This window comes from Sarcophilus harrisii, chromosome 2 (genome assembly GCF_902635505.1).
Source record: "Sarcophilus harrisii chromosome 2, mSarHar1.11, whole genome shotgun sequence".
NCBI lineage: Eukaryota > Metazoa > Chordata > Mammalia > Dasyuromorphia > Dasyuridae > Sarcophilus > Sarcophilus harrisii.
Window position 1 is genome coordinate 234981556 of NC_045427.1, and position 24978 is coordinate 235006533.

Consider the following 24978-nt stretch of genomic DNA (forward strand, 5'->3'; position numbering starts at 1 on the left):
AGAACCTATTTCTGCACAAATATTTATGGCAAATTTTTGTGGTGACTAAGAATTAGAAATTTAAACAATGGATGCCCATCAATTGGGGAATGGCTAAACAAACTGTGGTATATGGTTGCAAAGGATTATTATTGTGGTATAAGAAATAACATGCAGGATGATTTCAGAAAAACCAGGAAAGATTTACATGAAGTAATGCATGGTGAAATGAACACAGAAGAACATCATACACAGTAACAGCAGTATTGTTCAATGAAGAACTGTGAATAACTTAGCCATTCTCAGTAATACACTCTTCTAAAGCAACCCCAGAGGATTAATGATGGATGAAGCATACCATCCCATCTAGACAAAGTAATATTGTTTGAATACAGACTGAAGCATGCTATTTTTCACTTTCGTTCATTCTTTTCCTTTTATTTGAATTTTCTTGTACAAGATGACTAATATGGAAATGTTCTATATAATTGCACATGTATAATTTGTCTCTAATTGCTTACTGTCTTAGGAATGGTGGAAAGAAAATAGGGAGGAAGAGATAGAATTTGAAACTCAGATTTTTTAAAAATGTTTTTTACAAATTGTTTTAACATGTAATGGGGGGAAATATATATATATATATATATATATATATATATATATATATATATATATATATGTGTGTGTGTGTGTGTGTGTGTGTGTGTGTGTGTGTGCATGCGTATAAATAAATAGATAGATAGAAAGATAGATAGATAGAATGCTGGGCCTAGAGTCAGGAAGATCCATCTTCCTGAATTCATATCTGGCCCCAGACACTTACTAACCATGCCATCCTGAGGAAGTCACTTAATCCTATTTGCCTCAGTTTCTTCATCTTTAAAATGGAATAGAGAAGGAAATGGCCAACCACTCCAGCCAATGAATTTGCCAATGAAACCACTAATAGAATCACAAAGAATCAGATATGATTGAAAAACAATTCAACAACACAATCATTCCTGGGTCTGAGACTCACTCTCTATCCACTATCCCATGCTGCTCAGAGTCACTATAGCATCAACATATATTAATAAGGTCTGTGTTGTCATTCAGCCTAACTCAGAGTAGTTTGTTAGCTCAGGTTTGAGGATGAATCAAAATGAAATATTCATAGCTATCTAATTTAACAGGTAATAAAAGGAGCTTTGCTGTTCCTTAGCACAGAAGAGAAACTTAGGAAGGATACAGTTCTGGTTCAGAGAGACATAAAACCAAAATGTGTCTGGTCATAGCAGTGGAATAGCCACCAAGTCTTAAAGGCACTGAATTCTATTCACCAGCCTCTTTTGGGCCTTTAAGCACCCAAAAAGCTTCATTAGCTCAAGCTTTATTCTCCTGATCCAAACATGTCTCCAGAAACAATTTCCTTGCTTTTTAAAGAAAAACCAGCCTGGCCAACCCAGAGCGGAAGTTAGACAGATAATGCTCCTACCAGAAGCTGATAATCCCATTAGGCCACCCGTGCATTGGAAGGGTCCAAATAATAATTCTTTTATATATTATCTCTTAACTGTTAAACCCATGGCCTTTTCTCAGTCCTCAGTTTTCAATCCTATTTGACTACTACAATTGACCAACACCCACTTCCGGAGGTGTTCTTGCCTTGGTTTCTATGACTTTTCTCCTGCTTCTTCTCCTACCTGTCTAACCTTCTAGATTTCCTTATAGGTTCATCATCCATTTCCCAGTCAAATTATGTGCCCTAAGAGAAGGGGTGCCCCAAGTGAAGGTGCAAAGCAAGACTCAGCCCTGGGCTCCCTTTCTTCTCTCTGTATTCTCTTTTGCTAATCATATATTCTCATATTCTCATAGTCTCAATTAGCATCTCTTTGCATATCATTCCAAAAGCTATGCATCATGCCTTTAGAGCCATTTTTAATTCCAATATTGTTCCTATTTTATCTTGTCATCTCCAAATCAACATCTCAATAACTGAACTTATCATTTCCCCCCATAAATCTGCCTCTTTCCTAAACATCTCTATGCTTGTTAAAGATATCACCATTTTGGAGTAATCCAAATTTGCTTTGGGCTATCCATCAAAAATTCAATGATTAAACACCCACCAGGGACAAAGCACTAAGCTAGGTGCTAGGTGCCATTTTTTTTCCTTCCTAATCCCCCATCTTTCATATCCATTCAGTTCCTATATCTCACCAATTCTACCTTTGTAATGGATCTCACGTCCATCTCTTCTCTGTTAAAAATGGCCACCATCATGGTTCAGGATTTCATCACCAACTTCTCATCTGAGGTATTACAATAACATCCTAACTGTTAGCTCCCTCTCCAGTCTCAACTCTTTCCAATCTATGCTATGCAAACCAGACATCTTATAATCAAATCCAAAAGAGTCCTTAACAAGTCCAACACCCTCATTATACTCATAAGGAAATCAGAGGGCTTGCATGACTTACTCAGAGTCATATAGTTAATGTCAGAATCTAAACAGATAGATTTTGAAAATTTGAAGCGACAGAATTACCAATCTCTTAGAATCTTGCTTCCTTCAAGACTCATTCCAGGTATTCTTTTTATAAGCATTCATATTTACATTGCCATCTCCTTACTCATTAATGAGTGATATCTGCCTCCTCAATTTATCATTTCTTTTTTTTTCCATGTTTATGTCAGTATGAGATAAATTTCTTGAGAAGAAAGACTTTTTTGTCTTTTTATCCTCAATGCTTTGCACATAGGAATCATTTAATGTTTGTTGAGAAGTTGAATGCCATCATCATTATGACATGACATTGTAAACAGCTACATGGCAATTCTCTTCACAAAATGGATATATAATATCAAGCTAAGTATCTTCCTATATCCCCACTCTAATAAGACCTAATACAGAGCAGAAAGGCATCCCATCTCCCATCTTAAAGAAGAGAAAAGGTTTGCTAAGCAGGATTTTAGCAACTCTGTTAGGTAGATGATAATATAAATATTCTGCTCCCATTTTTCAAGTGAGAAAAGACTAAAAGACTTAAGTGATTTGCCCCAAATCCCAGGGCTACTCAGAGTTGGGACTTGCAATCAAGGTCTCCAATTCCAATCCAAGGTCCTCAATATTAATAATTTTCTCTATTGTTAGAGATTTCTCTGTATAAGGTAATGAGTCTTTATATACATAACAAGACTGGCCCTAGAACAACAAACAGACCATTACTATGACTGTGCTCAAAGCCTTGGAAGAACTTACTAAAGCTTTTAGCTCTTGGAAAAAGCCTTTGAGAAGGGTCACCAAGAAAGTACTAGAAGTCACAGAAACTTTATAGGTGTAGAGAGGAAAAGAAATGAAGTAAGGAAACAAGCATTTATTTTTTATGCTTTTTGAAAAATGCACGATATTTTATTCTTCCCCAATTATATGTTAAAACAATTTTTTAATATTTGTAAGTTTTGAATTCCAGATTATAACTCTTCCTTCTTTCCTTACCCTCCCTGAGATGATTAGCAAACATATATAGGTTGTACATGTACAAGTATATAAAACATTTCCATATTAGTCACTTTGTACAAGAAGATCAAAAGAAGAAGGAGGAAGAGGAGGAGAAGGAGGAGGAGGATAAAGGATAGGACGAGGAGGAGGGGGAGAAGGGGAAAGAGGGAGAGGGGGAGGAGGAGGAGGGGGAGAAGAAGGAGGAGAAGGAGAAAGAGAAGGAGAAAGAAGGAGAAGGAGAAGGAGAAGGAGAAGGAGAAGGAGAAGGAGAAGGAGAAGGAGAAGGAGAAAGAAGGAGAAGGAGAAGGAGTAGGAGAAGGAGAAGAAGAAGAAGAAGAAGAAGAAGAAGAAGAAGAAGAAGAAGAAGAAGAAGAAGAAGAAGAAGAAGAAGAAGAAGAAAGAGGAGGAAGAGGAGGAGAACAAGAAGAAAGTGAAAAATAGTATGCTTTAGTCTGTATTCAAATAATATCAGTTCTTTCTCTGGAGATAGTATATTTCATCATTAGTGCTTTAGGATTGTTATGGATCATTGTACTACTGAGACTAAGTGTTTCACAATTTTTCATTGTACAATATTGATTTTACTGTGTACTATGTTCTCCTAATTCTTCTCACCTTGCTCTGCATTATTTCATCTAAGTCTCTCCATATTTTTCTGAAATTATCTTGCCTTTGTTTCTTATAGCATAATATTATTTTATCACAATTATACAGCACAGCTTAAAACAGGTATTTATTAAACACTAACTTTATGCTAGGCAGTGTGCTAAGTGCAAGAGATACAAATGCAAGCAAAACAATTCTTATTTTTTTCTTTTTGAATTGTTTCTTTTTCACATTTGTGACTAATATCGATATATCTTTTATGTGATAGCACATGTATAACCTACATTAAAATGTCTATAATCTTTGGAAGAAGTAAGGGGAAGAACATGGGGAGGGATGAAGAAAAAATTGATACTCAAAATCTTATAAAAATGAATGCTAAAAAAATCTTCTTAACATATAACATGTAAAATACTATTTAAAAAATAAAGTCAGGTTTAAAGAGCTTACATTTTAATGAGGGAAGATGATACATAAAAGAGAGTCAAAGTTGAGTATGGGGGTTGGGATGGGGAATGAAGTGTCAAAGTAGGTACATGACTTTGAAATCTAAAGGAAGTTGGGAACACTGCCAGTGGGAGAATGAAGACAGGTTAGCTTCCATCCCTTCATGAAATGGAAGAAGGAAGCCAGGGCTTTAAAAATGATATTCAATAGTGAATAGACCTCAATGTTTTCAGAATGTTCCAGAGTGAAGAGGTCCCAGGAACTAGGGAGAAGTTCCAGGATGAGTCAGGTGTAGATCAGATTTAATTTTGAAGGTCAAAGGAGTGGGGCCACTGGGGGACAGGAAAGTATTTTTTCTTTCTCTGGTTTAAATGTAAGTTGTCTGTTTCCATGAACTTGTAAGTATACCTGCTCATGATTCTTTTCCTGTTTTCTTTTTGAGAGAGACAGAGACAGAGACATGAAGAGAGAGAGAGAGACAGAGACATGGAGAGAGAGAGAGAGAGAGAGAGAGAGAGAGAGAGAGAGAGAGAAAGGAGAGAGAGGGAGAGAGGGAAAGAGATTGGGGGTCAGGGAAGAATCCAAGATCATCTCAGTGTCACAAAAAAGCACTAGAATTGGATTCTTGTCTTACTCACATCTCAATAAATGATATATGAGATTCTTTTAAATGGAATTGTACCACCAGATGTCATTGACAGATTGCCAACTCTATCCTAAATTTCCCATTTCAATAGAGGAACAACCCAAACTCACTAATTAGGAACAAATAATAATGTGAGTGAAAGAGCTTAGTCTGAATTAGTAGGAAAGTTTCAATTCCAGAAATTCATTATTTAATGTCTTCAAGTTGTAGGCTACCTCAAACTAACTGTTAACCAAATGTTATCTTCTTCTGGGCCTGAAAAAAATTTACAAAAATATAATTTATAACTAGCAGCATCCTTTTGCATATAAGCAATTAATTTCTAATGTCCTTATAAAACTATATATTTTCTTAAGTAGATTAAACTATTCTCAATCTTATATACTATTATTTGCTTAGTAAGCTGTTTCCCCATACATTAGCAAAAGTCAAAGTAGTTCCCTCTCCCAATGATAGAATCCAGGTGAGGTTCCTATATTAATTGATCCCAGATAAACATCTTTACCACTTCCCATCTTTTCAGAAACATCCTCCATCCTCTCAGAATGGACCAATCTGGTCATATCTTGGCTATGATATTTTCAGTCTTATGACCTTCATTAAAATTTCCCTAACTAGGCAAGTAATTGAAGGAATGAAGACATTGAGTTCTTTTGCATCCATTGAAGGGGTTCATACTGATTGCCACACACAGTATTTTATCTCCCCTGGAGTGATTATCAGTGAGCAAAAAGACAGCCATCCCTGTTATATAAAAAGTGTTGTTCTTTCCACTGCCCTTGATTACTCTTTTTCCAAAGAAGGTGGCGGTTTTCTCCTCTTGTTTGACTTTTTGATTAACTGGAGGAGTGCCCCTTAAAGTCACCAGTGGGAAAACCACTTTAGTCATCCAGTCTCACCCCACCTAATCCCTGACATTCTCACTATGTGTGACATTCCTGCTAATGGGCTTTACTAACCTATTCTCCAGCCTCTCCTTCAAAGGTGACTTGATCTTTTCCAATTATAGTCTAATCCAAGGCCCAATTTCTTTTTATTTTAAAAAGTTTCTTAGAATGCCCGTGCAAAATGTCTCCTCCTTCAACCTCAAGCTTTTTCTTCTGCCATCTTCTGAGATTGGGTACAACTTATTCTTCTTCTTACCTTGTAGAAAAGCTACCTGAAAATTTGAGACATTTTTTCCACAGTGCACATCTTTTCAGAGCCCAGTGACATCTCCAATATCATCCCTTATTCAAAGCATTTCAGTCCACATCCTTTATTATTCTTTTTTTACTCCTTTCTGTGGCAAAACACTCCCATTTTTCATAGTTTCATATTCATCATTTCTAAAGACAAAAATGAATGTTATAAAACTGTTCACATTGATTTAACTCCCAATCTGAAGATTTTCCTCCTCCCTCCCCTCTCCTCCACCACTATCCCATAACTGTCACCTTCCAAATACCACCTCCATGCTCTCTTTTCCCAAGCATACATTACTTGGGGCTCAGAACTGTGTTATTCAGATATAACATATTGAAAGGTTTTTCATCATTGTTACAAAAATATTAGAATAACTCTAAGAATAGAACAAGATATATTCAGACTTGCCATGCACACAATTTCACTGGCTAGCAATGCTAATCAGGGGGTACTCTCCTATATATACCACCTTAATTCTTACTCTCCCCATCCTTTCTAAATCAAGAGTTTTTTTTTTTAATGTTTGGTAGAATTCATTTGTAAATCCATCTGGTTCTGTGCTTTTTTTTTCCTGAGGGAATTCATTTATGGGTAGTTTAATTTCTTTTTCTAAGGTACAATTATATAAATATTCTATTTCCTGTTCTATTAACCTGGGCAGTTTATTTTTTGTAAATATTCATCTATTTAATTAAGATTTCCAGTTTTATTGGCACCAGGGAAAATAGCTCTTAATAGTTGCTTTATAAAGTTGCCATTTCATTTTTGAATACTCTCAGTTTTGTTTTGTTTTGTTTTAAATCAAATTAACCAATAGTTTATTGATTTAAAAAAATATTCTAGTTTTATTTATTTAATATTGTTATTGTTGTTTACTTTCAATTTTATTAATTTCTTCTTTGATTTTTAGGATTTCTATTTGGCAATTATTTTGGGGGGGCTTGTTTGTTTGTTTTGTTTTTTACTTCTTGCCCAATTCATTGGTTTATTCTTTCTCTCTTTTACTCATGTAAGTTCAATATAAATTTCCCTCTAAGTACTGCTTTAATGTATCCCATAAATTGTGGTAATGTTATCATTATCTTTAATGAAATTATTGATTCTTTCTATGATTTGTTCTTTGATCCACCCATTCTTTAGAATTAAATTATTTAGTTTCCAATTAATTTTTAATCTATGCTTCAAAGGTCTAAAGTTGTAATGGACTGGTTTTGTGGCAGACATTCAGGTATGTCTGACTCTTCATGCCTCCTTTTGGGATTTTCTTGGTAAAAACACTGGAAAGTTCATTTTGCTACAGGAATCTGAAGTACATTTTCTTAAATATGTATTTTGATTACTATATTTTTATATAATTGACTTCCATTATAATTGTATGTATTTCAGTTTAGTATTTAAAAGCATTATTCTAAGAAGGGATATTAATACAGAAAAGTTTACAAAACCCAGTTCTAAAAGCATTTTGCTTTCCTGGATCTCAGTTTTCACATCTGTAAATGAGGGTCTTGGACTAGAGATCTTAACAAGTTATAGGTATACAATACTATAAAAGCTATACCATTTTTAATTGTTGTTTCATATTTGTATTATCTTCAACTCCCTGATTCTTAGCAAGAATCTCTTTAAGTCTTTTGTTCATTTTGAGAGTTTTAGTTAACACTAAATAATAAAACCCATAAAATTACTTAACTCAGGACTATAAATTCCAATAGGTCTCAATACACTGAAATAAAACTAATGAATGAGGATACCATCAATCTCTCTGCATTGTGGGATTCCCTCAAATATCTTTTATGCTGTATATTACAATGATATATAATCAATCCAACAATCATTTCAATAATTTCCACCTATATGCCAGGCATTGTGCTAAGCACCAAGTATACAAATACAAACAATGAAATAGTTCCTACTATTTAGAGAATGAAAATATGCTTAGGAGAAGGAAAATGTACATACATAAATATAAACAAAATAAAAATACACGTAAAATTATATAATAACAATAAGATAGTTGCCATTGGGTATCTAAGTCTTTGTGACCCCACTGGGGATTTTCTTGGCAAAGATACTGGAGTGGTTTGCCATTTGCCATTTCCTTCTCCACTTCATTTTACAGATAAGGAACTGAGACAAAGAGGGTTAAGTAATTTGTCAGGATCACATAACTAGTAAGTTTCTGAGACTGGATTTGAACTCAATAAGAACAGTTTTCCTGACTCTCAGCCCTCTATCCAGCTATCACCTAGCTGCCCCTAAAAGCAAGATAATAAATATAATGTAATTAGGATGAGAGTGAGAAATTTTTGTTTCCTTGTATTTGTATCCCATACTTTTAGCACATATATCTAGAAAGGGAAGGAACTAACAGTTCAGAAAATTCAGAAAGCTTTAAAATCTAAAGGTAATAGAGAACCACTGGGATTTCTTGAGTAAGAGAAGAATGGTCAAATCCATGATTAAGCAAAATCATTTTAGCATCTATGTGGACTGCATCTATAGATTGCAAGGGGTATAGACTTGAAGCAAGAAGACCAATTAGGAGACTACTGCAATAGTCCAAATGAAAAGTGAAGAAACCAGGTAAGGATGCTAGTGTAAATCCGTATATTAAATATTACAAAGCTTAATTATCTTTTTAGATAAAAAATTTATATAAATTAAGATTCAAATATTTTCTCACTGCTCCCTCAATAAGTTATCTTGATCACCCCTACTCTTACCAGCAACTATTAGGAGCTATTTTTCCTGGTGCCAATAAAACTGGAAATCTTAATTAAATAGATGAATATTTACAAAAAAATAAACTGCCCAGGTTAATAGAACAGGAAATAGGACATTTATATAATTGTACCTTAGAAAAAGAAATTAAACTACCCATACAGACCATTTTGGAGACCACTGGACTTTTTTTTTAGTCTCTCTATAAAGCTATTATTTTCTTTCAACACTAAATTTGATTCGATTTATACCAAAAACATATATTAAATATCTACTGGGTACAAAGTCTTTTGCTGCTTCCTAGGACAGATATAATAATTAGATAAGAAATATCATTGTGGAGTCATTAGTCTGATGGGAGAATAAAACATCCACACAGGTAATCATTATATAGAAAAAATGATAAATGCACTAAAAAAGCTGAAGCAAAGTGCTATCTGAGGTCCAAAGCAATCAAGATTAACCATTTCTTACAGCCAAAATCCATATTTTCTTTTTCTTTCTTTGTTTTTTCTTTTCTTTTTTTTTTTTTGGCTGAGGCAATTGGGGTTAAGTGACTTGCCAGGGTCACACAGCTAGGAAGTGTTAAGTGTCTGAGGCCAGATTTGAACTCAGGTCCTCCTGACTTCAGGGCCAACACTCTCTCCACTGTATCATCTAGCTGCCCCCAGAATCTATATTTTCTAATTCTACAAAGCAGTTGTGAATAAACTGTGGCTAAAACTAAATAGAACTTTACCCTAAAGACTAAGAATGCTGAATTCTTAGAGCCTGTGAAAGGCTGGGTGGGACAGTGGAAAGATGAATTTGGAATTATGAATTCAAATGTGTGACATGCATTTAGCCTTCCTGATCCTTGATTTAATTCACAGGTCCACAAATAAAAGAATGACGAATGAATGAACAAATAAATGAATGAATAAACAAACAAATAAATAAAAAATAACTCTAACATGCATTCATGTTAGATTACATGACCTCCAAGGTCACTTCCCATTCTATCTCTATGATTATACAATTTTCAGAATAATGAATTCAAATTAATTATACATAGAAGTCCTTTATATGAATCTATATCTCCTATATTTATAGAAACAATTTAAAAAGATGATCATTTATCAGAATGGGATATTACTTGTACAAATAATTGCAAAGGAACAAGTTTGATATTCAGGTTAAATTTCACAAAGAGTACCTGCAGATCCATTTTTAAGACAAATTTAATTAAGGGAGTGAAAGAAGTAAGAGTATAGGGCACAAGATTTTCAAGACAGAAAAATATGTTTCTGAAGGAATATAAGTCCTATCAGCACCCTCTAAATTTTAGTACCCAGAGACAACACTCTGATTGCTTCAGCTGAGTTATAGCCCTGGCATAAAACTATCCAGAACATAGCTAGTGGACATTCATAGACAAAGAATAACTTCAGACAGTTAAGTTTAACTACTTGGTCTTCAAAATACACATTAGAACAGGTAGCCATGGTGCAAGTAGGTATGCCTTAATGACAAGTAAAGGAATGAATTATAAAGGACAAATGTCTTCTTACCAGAAACAAAAATATTGACTTCTAGACCTAACCTGGCATAAGCAAATATATATTTCAATCACAAATTACAGGAATGAAAATACATTTTCTAAGACACCACTCATCATAACTCAATTATATGGTTATATTATGGGTCAAATCTTTTTCTCCAAACCATGGCTTTATACATATGTAACCTGTAAGGCAGGGTTTAGTTCTGTCCCACATACCAATATGATAACAGTCTTAATTGGTTCAACTTAGCTCCTGAGTGCCTACTACATGTTAATTAGTAGATAGAAAACGTTAGTTGATAGTCAGCATCTGCAACATCTGTAGGATACAGCTGCTTCAGGTGCTGGACAGCATCCCCTCTTGCCCACTCTCATACCACTTCCAATTCTAATTCCAATAACAATTCCAATGAGGTGGTTAATAAGAAGGCACAGATAGGAGGAGGTAGCTAGATGGCTCAGTAGATAGAGTACCAGGCTTAGAGTCAGGAAGACTTGTGCTATTGAGTTTAATTCTGGCATCGAATACTTTCTAATTGTGTGACCTTTGGTAGATCACTTAACCCTGTTTACTTCAGCTTCCCTATTTGTAAAATTAACTGGAGAAAGAACTGACAAACCACTTCAGTAGCTCCGCTTAGAAAGTCCCAAATAGTATCACAAAGAGCTGGATACAATAGAAAACAACTGAACAAAATACTTATGTGCCAACAGCTCAGCAACTATTTATTACACTCTTATCATTGTGTAGCTTGGGTACTGGAGAAAATATATTAGGATTACAATAATCCTACTCCATGTCCTTATGGAATTTATCCCTAAGTAAGTCTGGTAGGAAGCATTATATGTGTGTATATGTGTGAATCTATAGATAAATATAGATATATCTAGAGATCTATCCATACATATACATATAGTGCAGAATGGATATCTAAGAGGTAGAGTCGCTAGAAACATCAAGTTCTAGGTTCAAGTTCTACATATTATGCTTCATTTCAATGTCTATGTGACACAACAATTCTCTAGGATGTATCTTCTAAATCATGAATAGATTGTAATCTTTACTGGTGTTAAACAAAGATAAAGATATCCAAAATTCAAGCTTCCAATCCTTTCTTATAATCTGAAATTCTAAAACCCTTAGATGACTCACCTGTCATCAACTTAGTATTACTAGTATTACTAATATTTCATGCTTGCATCTCTCAAACAGATGGGAAAAGTTAGCAAATGAAGACCATCTAAGAGAGACCTCACCATGGCCCATTGCTTACTATTTCAAATGACATTAGAGTAGTTTTAGAGGTAAGGGTAAAAAGTTGAATTCAATTAAATGAATTTCCATTTTTTACTTAAATTTTTTCATATAGGGCATTTTAAAAATTTAATTTATGGAACAAAACAAACATTTCCATAATATAGCATAATTTTTTAAAAAGATGATTGAACATTAAATGTCAAATCAGTTATGTACAACTTGCTATTTCTTTTAAATATATAGTAAAATTATCTTGTAAAATTATTTTCCCCCTTTTAATATTTCTTATTGTCTCCTAGAGCCCTTAACTTCAGTTTAGTTCTTTAATTTTTTTCTTTTTTTGCTGAGGCAATTGGGGTTAAGTGACTTGTCCAGGGTCACACACTAGGAAGTGTTAAGTATTTGAGGTCAAATTTGAACTCAGGTTCTCCTGAGTTCAGGGTTGGTGCTCTATTCACTGCGCCACATAGCTGTCCCTAGTTCTCTAATTTTCAAGGAACCTGTTACATGGGTAAGATTTTATTATTTCTTATTCTAACCTGTCATTCTTTTTCCAAGTCCTTCTTATGTAATTCCGATTTCTTTTTTCAATTTCTCCCTCTAGAAATCTCATTTCATTTATATTATCATTTATCCATTTTAAGCTCTTGTCTTGCTACATTTCTTCTAGAAATTCTAACTGATCCCTTAGCCAAGCTGTTTTTCTTTGAGATGCTTTTGAGTTGTTGTCTACTTCTGGCTTTCTATCCTTGGTCTTCATTCTAGGTCAGAACAACAACATTGTGGTCCTGTACATAGGCGAGATTCTGGTCTGTGATCCTGTCCCCTGCCCCCATATTGTCCACAGTTTCTGTTCTGGTCACCTGCCTATGGATTAAATTGTGTGATTTAGGGTTGGAGGGACAGTTTGCTGTGGTTTCTTCTTAGACTTTCCCTTTTCTCTTCTGAAGCTCTTTTTAGATTTTTGTTGGAGTAATTGTGGGGGAATTTGGGCTCTACAATTTCCTCCTATATTTCCTTCCTGCCTGTTAACAAACATTCAAGTATTCATTTTGTTATGTCAGTGTGCAGAATAATGGACAGAAAACAATCTTTAACTTCAAATATCATTTGAGATGAGATCTGAAGCATGGGTAGAATTTCAACAGGTGAGAAAATGAAGATCCTTCCAGAAATAAAGAACTATATGAGCAAAATGCACAGAAGTAGGAAAGTATAGCATGTATACAGAGGATAGTAAGTCATTGGCTGGAACAAAACTTGTGGAGAAGAATTCTAAGAGATAACTATACAAAGGGAAGGTGGCTTTTCCTATAGACAGCCTTGAATGCCAACTTAAGGAGTTTGACTCTCACTAAGTATACAAGAGGAAGACCACAAAATAGATATGAAGATAAATTGAGTGGAAAATTAAAATGGATTAATGGTTCATACACAATCAACTATATATTACCACAGGGTCAGTATATTTAGTATCATCACATTTTGTGAATAGCCTCTATCTAGACCATTTGTGACCATTAGTAATCACATCTTCAATGTTTGGTTAGGGATAATTACCATAGGGAGAAATTAACAGTGGGAATGGAAAAGATAAAAATCAATAAATCTGTCCACAAATATGTATTGGACTATTTCCAGAGCCATAAGTTGGGCTCTGAAAGAAATTAGAGTAATATATAGTGTAGTACCTGGCCTCTGGGAGTTTCTATTCTATTTGGAGAAACAACATAAACCTACATACATACATACAAAAATAGCTTAAGATGCAAGGCAGACTTTATCAGGTGTCAAGTAATACAGGAAACTGATGCTCTAAGTTGATTGGGAAATGACAACCATTGTAAATTTGAACATAACTTATTGGTATCCAAATCATGAGTTCCCAAACTAGGTTCCCCTGAATTTTCCTCCTTTAAGGCTCTCCCTCCCTTGCGATCAGTTGGATTGTGGGGGAGGATCACAACTGTATTAAATTCAGATAAAATCTGAAGGAGTGCATCTAGGATCACTGAAGGAAATGCTAGAGTGAGGGACAGTGTATATAGAGTTGGAAGAGACCTCAAAAAACCACCTTATTTTGCAAAAGAGAAAACTGAGATTCAAAGTCCAATATTAAGGGACTTCACTTTTTCAAACTGGTGTTCAAAAAAGTGAATCATTTCCATTCTATACCATTGTGCCTGCCTTGTGACACTATGAATCCATATTTGTTTCCTAAAACAATTAAGAAGCCTGAGGACAGCAGTTCTAGGTCACCCCATCCTCTGGGATACCACAATGCAACCACCCACTCTCTCTTCCCTTATTCTCCCCAACATCATTTTAATAATAATAGTATGTGTCAGCTGCCACAATATTTGTTCTTTATATAGGTCAAGATGTTTTGAATCAAGGAAGCCTCAACTTCAATTGGAAATGAATATAATGAAGGTTTTACACAGGGGCATTTCAAGATTGAAAGATTTTAAAATGGACAGGGACCTTAGGGGTCCTTTAGTTCAACTTTTTCAATTTATAAATGAAGGAGCTAAGAATCAGAAAAAATAAATGATGAGCAAACAAGTGTGGTGGAGTCCAGAGTCCCTGACAAATAAAGCATCTTTTTTGCTGAGGACAATAGGACTTTATCTAGAAGTTATCCCTTCCCTGAACTTATCTGTATTTTTACACTACCTAGAATTATTTCTAGAACCTGAGTGGGATACAATTTCTCCCTATGACCCTGAGTCAAACAAATATAGATTTGAGTGTGTTTAAGCCAAATGATAATAATAATCAACATTTATTTAACATTTCAAGGTGAGTTCTCTGAAAATGCAAAGAAACTGGCTTTTAAGCAAATAAGTCCTAAAGCATATGGATGGTTGGGAGGGGGAAGCAAAAAGAGCGGATCATGATTAGAAGTTAGATTTCAGGGATCTGTCCAACAAGTCATTCTGGATCAAGTTGCCTCAATTAACTTTCCCATATGGCATCTCCTTGACACTCTAAGTGTAATAGCTTTGGTTAATGTTTGCTGAAATGCTGATGCGAACACTGATTGCAAGCAACTAAACTGCAGCAATGCCTAGGTTTAAAAATAAGTCATAGAATTTTTTTTTTTAACATGGCCAATGCAGGAATGTGTTTTGCCTGATCATCCATATTTGTTACAAAAGTAACAATTGGGGATTGGTGAGAGCAAAATATATTTATTTTTATTAATTTAAAATATTAATTTTAAAAGAAAAAAGTTATGTTGTCCATTCAATAAGTTTGCACATAGTTAATTCATTTCCTTTTTATTTTTTGAGTAAAGAAAACTATGTATAGTTAATTAAGCTTGGTTCATTATCTCATGTTCACATAACAGAGATCTATTGAATAGATCTAATAGCACAGAAGAGAAGAAAGTAGGTCTCTTAATGGATAAGAACTTGAATCCAGATTCTAACTGGATCAATCCATAGTGACCATATGTCTTCTGGGATAACAAGATAAATAATGACCACTTAAAAGGGAGCAGAACTGGGAGACAATAATAGCAGGAGAAGTTCTCTGAGAATCATAGAGAGTGCTGATTGAGTGCTTCCTCAATCCTGTGTGGTAGGGAGTGAACAATTGCCTAGGTGAGCATAGACTTGCAAATACTCCACTGTTCTTACCTGTAGAGAGTCACAGTCAATGGGGAAACTCTGGTTGAGATATAAGACCTTTCAGCCCAGAGGGAACCTTCTAACAGTGTCTGGTTCGGCTCCCCATTTCCCCTAAGGGCTCTCGGCCTTCCTGAGAAGTCAGGGGGCGGGACAACCTGTGTTGTAGTGGAAGCAGATGATACCAAGTGGCAAAGAGTCATCTACATACAATAGCAAGTTGTTTATGTGGTCCCACATGCTCAGTATGTAGTTAGCGCATGTGCAGTGCTGCTATAGTTACACAAGGGTATTAGGATACATAAGGCTGAGAGAATTTGGAATAAAGGGTATGTTTGACCATCCACATGAGTCCTACCTCGTCACTCCTCTAAGACTAAGGATTTGGGCTGGTACTGAGATCCTCCAAAGAATTAGTCTAGACACAACACTTACTACAAAGAGACTGGTTACTAGGCAGAGGATACCACCAGGCACTGACTGCTATCATTATCATTCTCTACCTATAGCCTTCTCTTTTACTTTACTGTGGTATTCAAGTGAACTTGGACTCTTAAAGGCTATAATAGTGAAGTATAAGTTTTAACAGATTTTCCAAGCCAGAAAAGCTAGGTCTATTACCCAAGGATCAGCTGAGTTTCAAGAGCATGCATTCACCATGAGAAATTTAGTCACCAGAAAATAAGTATTTTCTTACTATAGCAGCTAGTATAGACAGTCTATAAAAGCATAGAGAGATTTCAGTCTGTGCTATGAAAGTACTCATAGCAATAAAATCATAGTTCATTTGAAGTATCAATGAAGTATCATTACTGATTCACCTCAGTTTAGATGAACACACACACACACCACCCCCAGTAGTTCATTATTACCACACGTTGTCACAACACTTATCCAAAGGGTGAGTAATAACTAGCTTTGAATGAGCCTAGTCACCTATTAATTTTCTGTATCTGAAAGAAGATGTTTAATATGAAGGGAGCTGCCCCCTTATTGGCCAATTGCCCTTTGTTTCTATAACTCTTAGTACTGACCAATTCATTCGCCAAAGCAAAGGGAGGACTGTTTCAATATTGCTGCCCTATATAGATCCTACTTCCTCCCCGGAGACACCAATTTTCATGTGTCTCAGATCTTCAATCAGTACATTCATGAGTCCAAAGATACCAAGAAATAAACTTAAATCAGAGCAGGTGAAAAGGCAAGAAAAGAAACATAGAATGTAGCAGAGGTATCATGGTATAAAGGAAAGAGCAACAGACATAAAGTAAGGAGAAATTTGTACTGAAACTCTGCCTCTGATACTTAATTGTATAAACATGGGTAACTCATATACAACATGGTAAACCTGATTTTGCTCATCTGGAGGACAGAACCTAGAATATCAGAGCTGAAAGTGGCCCAAGGACAAAGTAGATCAGAGTAAGAATGGATATTAAGGATCTGTTATTCTTCCAATCTACAGAGGTATTGCTATTTGTCCCAAATCATTCATCAAGTTAGTGGCAGAGAATCTGGACTAAGAGAATCCAAGGTTTTATCCAATGATGAAGCTAAATGAAATCTGCCCCTAAAAATGTGATTGTTGATCTTTTCTTCCCTCCACCTCTCTATAACTGTGCCTTATCGCCCATCCCAGGAACTTTTAAACTCTCTTTTCATAGGGATATAATCTGAAGATCATCAAAGTACTAAATCCCTCAGGAACTTTATATGAAGGCAAAAGAACCCTTTAAAGAGCATTTTGAAACTCTCAAGAGGCCAGTTATATAACTCCTGGATCCTGCCTTAGTCAACAGACAGATATTTCTAAGTCTTTCTTCACTTAATGGCCAAATTGTTTTTGGCTGATGAAGAATTAAAGGAAAGATGGGTTCCGTGGATTTTTGGATCAACTGGGGGACAGTTCCATCTTTCTGGTAAGACCACATGCATTGTCTATGGCAGAGGTTATTGTTGGCAAAGCTCCCCTGCAGAGAGAGCAAAAACAAAGAGGTGATTCATCAAAAAGAAAAACAAAACCTATTTGGGTTTTGCATTTTTAAAGGACTCCTGATGTTTCCAAGTTGTTAACACATTAAAACACACTCAGAACAGGGATATCTGTTCTAGTGGAAATTCATTCATCTTAGGAGAAATTTATTTCAGGACATTTATCCTCAACTGCTTCATTTAAAGACCATGAGGAGGGCTTCAGCTGCCAACACAGCTTAGCATCAGAATTAGGCATTAGATGATAGCCTTAGAATCATTTTTGTTTGTTTTGTGCAGATAATAGGGTTAAATGACTTTTATCCAGGGTCACACAGCTCGTAAGTGTCTAATGCTGAATTTGAATTCAGGTCCCATTGACTTTAGAGCTGGACAGCCATAAAATCTTTTCTTTTTTTCTGAAGCAATTGGGGTTAAGTGACTTGCCCAGAGTCACACATTTATTAAATGTCTGAATTCAGATCCTCCTGACTTCAGAGCCAGTACCCTATCCACTATCCCATCTAGCTGCTCCCCAGCCTTAGAATTTTAAGAGTGCTTGAAAATTGGAAGGAAACCCAGGAATCATCTAGTCTAACTCTACCCTTCCATTGTACAGATGGAGAAATAGAAAAACAGTGAAGGGCAGGAAGTTGTTCAAAGCTTCCAGTATGGATAATATTTCCATATGTCAGGAGAAGTGAGAAGTTGAATGGGGTACTAGAAAATACATCCAATTTGGAGTTAAAAACAACCAGAGTTTGAACCCTACCTGTAATATTATTGCTTGTAAACCAATTAACTTCGCATTCTAAATACAGGTATCCCTTCCACATAGCAACTTAACATAACAGTTTCCACATATTGCAGGGGGCATAAGATATTAATGAGAATTTAGGGTCTGAGATGACATACAAAGTCCAGCAAATGACACAGAACCTATGACCAAATATTGTACATACTTCATTTAAAAAAGGGGGAAAATCAGACTTTTTCTCTGGTACAAAGGGACATTCAAAATTTTTTAAGTGGATTTTTCAGATGGAGGAACTATCCCCCATAACATGGAAGGGCCAACTATGTCAATCTCTTATCTACAAAATAGCATTCATAAAATTTGTCACATCTAATTCACAGTTATCTTGTAGAGACCAAATGAGACCCTTAATACAAACCCGAAGTCAATTTTTTGTTTATGATACTATCTTATCACACCCTGCTGAGTTATCTTGTTTCTCTTTGACTTCTGTATCCTAATAACTGAATATCTAGGATCTTTCACAATGTTTCACCTTCAATAGGATGAACCAATATAATAAAAAGACTGATTCAACGTAATGTTATTTTTATTTGATAATGATGATGAGATCTAGCATTTATACAGCACTTTAAAGTTTACAAAGTACTTTACAAATATTTCATTTTATCCTCATGATAATCCTGGAAAGGAGATGTTACTATTATCCCCATTTTGCAGATGAGGAAACTGAGACAGAGAAACCTTTATTGATCTGGTCAAGATCACTCAACTAAGTATACATCCAAGGAAGGATTAGAACTAGAGACTTTTTTTATTCTGGTACTACCCCACTGTCTCTGATATCTCTGATTAAAAATAATAAGTAATAATCACTGAGCAGCAATATTTCATATCTGTTTCAAGGACAGCATAGTTGATAGAAAAATGACCTCAAAATCAGGGAGAGCTCGGCTCATATACTAACTCTGACATATCTTAACTGTGTAAATCTTTTGGTAAGTCATTTAGCTTCTTGAGAACCTGGCCATTCTAAGACTATAAATGTCAGGGGGGGTGCTGACCTGCATTAATGGAGGAAACTTCCTCATCTGAGACTTCCCATTCTAGTAAAATGATAGGTGCGGTTTCTGTTCCCTTGCTTTCATGAGACTATTGCACAAACGGGCTCACAAAGAATCAGACTAGAGTAACTCAACAAACAAAACCAAGTTATATATGAGTTTAAACTTGAAAAGTTCATGCTGAAAATCAAAAAGGTAAATGATAAAACCCTCACTTTAAGTGATGATAGGAGAATCACTCCTGTTTCCCTCAAACTGAAATCAAAAGCTGAGACAATGTATCACCTACACAGTATTCAGCAAAGGTATCAAACTCCCAGGGACCAAGCAGAAGCATGAACAGATTAAAATGTTATTATTTTTTCCTAGTTCTAAAAAATATTTTTTGGCTGTTTGATTGGTATGGTACTGAATAAGTAGATTAATTTAGGTAGAATTGTCATTTTTATTATATTAGTTCAGCCTACCCATGAGCAATTGATATTTTCCCAGTTGTTCAAATCTGACTTTATTTCTCTGAAAAGTGTTTTGTAATTGTGTTTATATAGTTTCTGAGTTTGTCTTACATAGACTCCCAAATATTTTATATTGTCTACAATTATTTTTAATGGGATTTCTCTTTCTCTCTCTTGTTGCTGTACTTCATTGATAATATATAGAATTGTTTATGATTTATGTGTGTTTATTTTATATTCTGCAACTTTGTTAAAGTTGTTAATTGCTTCAAGTAATTGTTAGTTAATTCTTTAGGACTCTAAACATACCATCACATCTTCATGACCAGATTAAAATGTAATTGGGAACTGTTAAGTAAAATAAGTAAAAATATGCTATAACAAAGATAGTGTTGATTTGTGTCTTTCTAAATCAACTTGCAGCAATTAGTGATCATTTCTCTTTGAGTCTGACAACACTGGCATATTTGGGCAGAGGTAGATAATTCTCAAAGGGAGCCCCAGAATGAGATAAATGCTACTAGGAATAGCAGAGATACAGACTATGACAGGAGAAATCAAGAGATTATAGAGAAGCAAGAAGGACAATTTCACCATCACCATCATCATCATCATCATCATCATTGTTTGTCACTATTTATATCTTTCCTCATTTTTGATAATGTTCAGATGGAAATGGTCCTGAGATAAGTCACTGTACTATAATTATTATTTCATAATGTTCTGCAGACTGTAGCACAGTTCTATAAAATAATTACTTTTTTGCAATTAAATAAATGTTGTGATCTAAGCATATCTTCTCTAGGCTCAGTGAAGCATCTTTGGGATGTTTTATTCTGGGAAGCTTGGAGATTATGAATACATATTGTCATGCCATTTATTTAAAATGTTGTTCTTGAGTTTTTGTGAATTGATGCTATATTCAGGCACTTATTAGCAACAGTTCTATTTGTAATAATGGTATTGTTCAATTAATCAATCAATCAATTATTTTATTAAGTATCTCTTATGTGCCAAACACTGTATTACAGGCTGAGGATACAAAAAGAGGCAAAAGATAATTCCTACCCTCAAGGAAATTACAATTAATGGAGTCTTACAATATGATTCCAGAGCAGTTTATTTGTTGAATTTGCCAAGAGATTCTAAGACCTGTATTTTAGAATAGAAATTTGTTAGTTATGCAGTTTGGGAAAGATTATTGAGTTCAGTTGTTTCAGTATTGTCCAATACTTCATGACCTCATTTAGGATGCTCTTGGCAAAGATACTGCAATGGTTTGAGATTTCCTTTTCCAACTCATTTTACAGATCAAGAAACTGAAACAAACAGTCTAAAGTAACTTGTCTAGTATCACACAGCTAGGAAGTATCTGAGGGCAGTTTTGAACTCAAAGAAATGAGTCTTTCTGACTAGCCCTAGGACTCTACACTATTGTACAACTTAGTTGCCCCTTGGGAAATATGGACAGCTTCTAATGAGTAATTATAAGCACTGAGTTATTTTGCTAGGTATGTGATTAGTGCTAAATTGTTGTAGCTTAATGTGATATAGTGCAATTTCTATTTTTTGATTGCATAATCTGCATTGATTAATAAATCCAAGTTCCTTAAGGGTAGCAAATCTGTAATTTCTGATCTCAATGACCTGGTTCTGAATTGCCATCATAAACCCCTCTGTTTCTATTTGGAAAATTCAAATGAGCCAGCTATTTCTTAATGTTTCTTTGTTAGCATGTTGTTGGTTGAACTTATGTGGATGCTGTCTATAGAGGGCCTTTTGATTCCATTCTTGGATCTTAGTCATTCATAAATTCTATCTAGAGGCAAGCTATTTTCAATTACAGTTGACAAATCAAAAAGTATGTACCTCTTGGAAGCCTTTACTATTGCTCATTGAAGTTTTAACCTGTTTTTCATGTGCTCTGAAAATATCTAACAATCCTTCTCCTTCTTTTTGACCAGGAAGTATTAACCTTTCCATACTTGCCTTAGGGTGATAGAACTTTTCTTTCATTCATACAGTATGTTTTTTGTTAGGGTGCTTTCCAAATTTATTTTAAGTCCATTTAGCAGTTCCAAAAGTGCATGTTAAGAATGATATTGTGTAGTTGTTAATGCCTCAAACATGTCATTACAATTGAGCTTTGATTTGAGGATGCCATTAAATCTAAGAACATATGCAACCACAGCTTTTTTCTTTTATAGATTTATGCCCAAATGCATCTTGCTTGGAGAAAACCAAAATATATGTATCTCTTTCATCTTTTGATTCAATTTGATCCCCAAATTCAAGTTCAAAAACTTCTATCTTTATGTCTCTTTTTTGGCCTACATTAAGAATTTATACTTATTGAATAAAAATGAGATATTTGTAAAAAAAAAAAAAAAAAAGCACTTAGCACAGTACTTGACTTAGTAGGTACTATATAAGTGCTTATTTCCTTCTCTTCGGGACATAACTTTTTGTATCACTGGATAAAATTGCATGAGATAAAAAAGTTGTTTAATGTGCTTTTCAATAAAGCTACATAATTTGATATTATTTGTGGAAGCAATTAATAAGACATTTGGTAGAACTCCTTTTTAAACTAGGAAGCCATACTCATTTCTTATTAAGAGAAATAATTATGGGTTTAAAGCTAAAGAGAAAAACAGGGGGCATAAATTGTTTACCTGAAAAATGCCAAGTTTTATATCAATTTTTTGTGACATTGTGTTGATGGTATATTTTAAATGAAAAACAGTTTTCTATGTTGAATACTGTAATGGTTTCATTATATACTTGGGTCAATGATCAATGATAGATAGATAGACACATTTAACAGCTGGGAATTCAGCCTAAAGCTTTTGCAATAATAAATAGTCAACTAAAATTTATTAAGCATTTACTATGTGCCAGGCACTGTGCTATGTACTAAAGATACATAAAAAGGCATAAAGTAAGTCTCTGCTCTTAAAAACCTTGCAGTCTAATGGGGAAACAGCATATAAATAACTGTCTGTACTAAAGGAAGTGTACACTAGTGTGTTCTATGTAACTGGCCTTTCTTTTTACCAACATTGTATAGTTGTGGCAATGCAGGTTTATGAAAGGAATGTTTTGTAGTTATATTCCTTATAATTCCATCTTAATAAATGTCTTACTTTCATAGGATCATATTTTTAAGTCTGAAAAAGACCTTAAAGATCACCTAGTCCAACCCTCTAAATTTCTAGATAACAGAACTTGAGCTAAAAAAGGGAAATAATTTGCCTAAAGTCACTAAGGTAGTGAGTAATAGATGCAGGATTTGAACCTAGATCCCCTGATACCAAACCCAGACCTCTTTGTTTCTGTATCATGCTACTTTGACTTAATTGTGTCTATTGTCTGACTATTACTGGTAAGTGCTCTGTTAGGTTATGGTTTTTGGAGGACAGATGCATAGAGTACCCAGAACTAAGGGGTAATACAGTAATCCCTTCCACACTTTTCACATCATGGTTTTGATATATGATGGGTGAGCATAAGAAATTAAATGGAAATTTGGGAGATGTTTTGTGGAAACTTTCAGACAATACACCAAGGCCAGCAGACAACATAGAAACAGTTTAGAAATTCAGAAATGAATAAAATATATGCATAATAGTTTTATCTAACATTGACCTACATATTGCCTCAGACCAAATACTTGCTCAAAATTTTACAATAAAACACTGTAACAATTTATAAAAGAAAAAGAAAAAGTTTGGACTTTTGATACAAAGGGTGGGCAAAAAAAAATTTGCACAAATTCTTCATTTGTCAGGGATAAGAGTATCTAAATCCCAGGAAGTATAAGGGATAACTAAATTCATTCCACCAAGGCTATACTCTGCAATATATGAGTGCTGAGTGGGGGAAGTAACTTAGAGGGGACATTACAAATGCCTGTGTCTTTATTATAAAAAAGGATAGGGTACCAACCTATTTTTAGGAAGAATTAATACCATCCAGTTGGGTTTTGCAAACTTTCCAAAAGAACTGTCTATGAATTAATTATTCAATTTCTTCTTGTCTCATTTCTATATCTAATTACTTATTTCATTTGAAAGTCCTTAAGAGTTTTAAGCATAGATCCACAGTAGGGGAAGCTGGGAGGAAATCTGGAGTCTATATATAAAGTTCAGTAGCTTGCATGAAAACTTATCTTTCTGAGTCTGGCCTCAAGCACTTATTAGTTGTGTGACCCTTATTTATCTCATCTATAAAATGGGAACAATAACACCCATTTCCCAGGGTTATTGTAAGGATAAAATGAGACAATATTTGGCACATACTAAGTACTATATAAAAGTTGAGTACTGTATGGGGAAGAGAGAAGCAGGGAGGGCAGATCCTATTCAATCTCCATGGTGCACAGTTTCATGAAATGGTATTTGCCTAGGAAAAGGAGCATGGTATTTAAATTACTCAGACAGACTGACTGGTTGGTGCAAGTTATTGGTGCAAGTTAATGTCTCATGTTAGCTAATGTTCCTTTTCCAGTAAAAATAACAAGCCCCAGAAAGGCACCATTGCATGCCTAACCTGGACATGGCATGGCAAGAACATTCCATTTAGGCTCAAGAATCTTGAACCTGGTCCTAATTGCTTTAAAATGACAAGTCTATCTGAAGGCTACAAAGGATAAAAAAATGTTTGAGCTATAATGTGCTGGATGGCAGTGGAAATTCAGCCCAAGGAATTTTTCTTCAGGCTTCTGTGTCAGGGAGAACAACTATATTGGGTAAATGGTAATGCTGGGCATCTTAAAAGAGTTGCAAAGAGAACTAAACTTGTTATCTGATGCTAATAGGGATAGGAAAGGCAGCTAAATGACACAGTGACTAGCAACTAAGCTTGTAAACAAAAAGATTCATCTCCCTGAGTTCAAATCTGGCCCAGATACTTACTAACTATGTGACTCTGGGTCAGTCATTTGACCCTGCTTGCCTCAATTTCTCATCTGGAAAAGGAAATGGCAAACCACTCCAGCATCTTTGACAAGAAAACCCAGGAAGAGTTGGAAAGGACTGAAATAACTGGATAACAGGGATAGGAAGCTGGGAAAGAGAGAGAGAATAAGTGGCTCAGAATCTCTAAGACCAATGGACATTAGAAACCTATAGCTCTAGATCTAGAAATAAGCATCCAGAGGTCTTCAAATGTAATCTCCAAAGAGCTAGAAAATGAAGGTCCAGATAGCAAGCTAATTTGCTCAAGATTA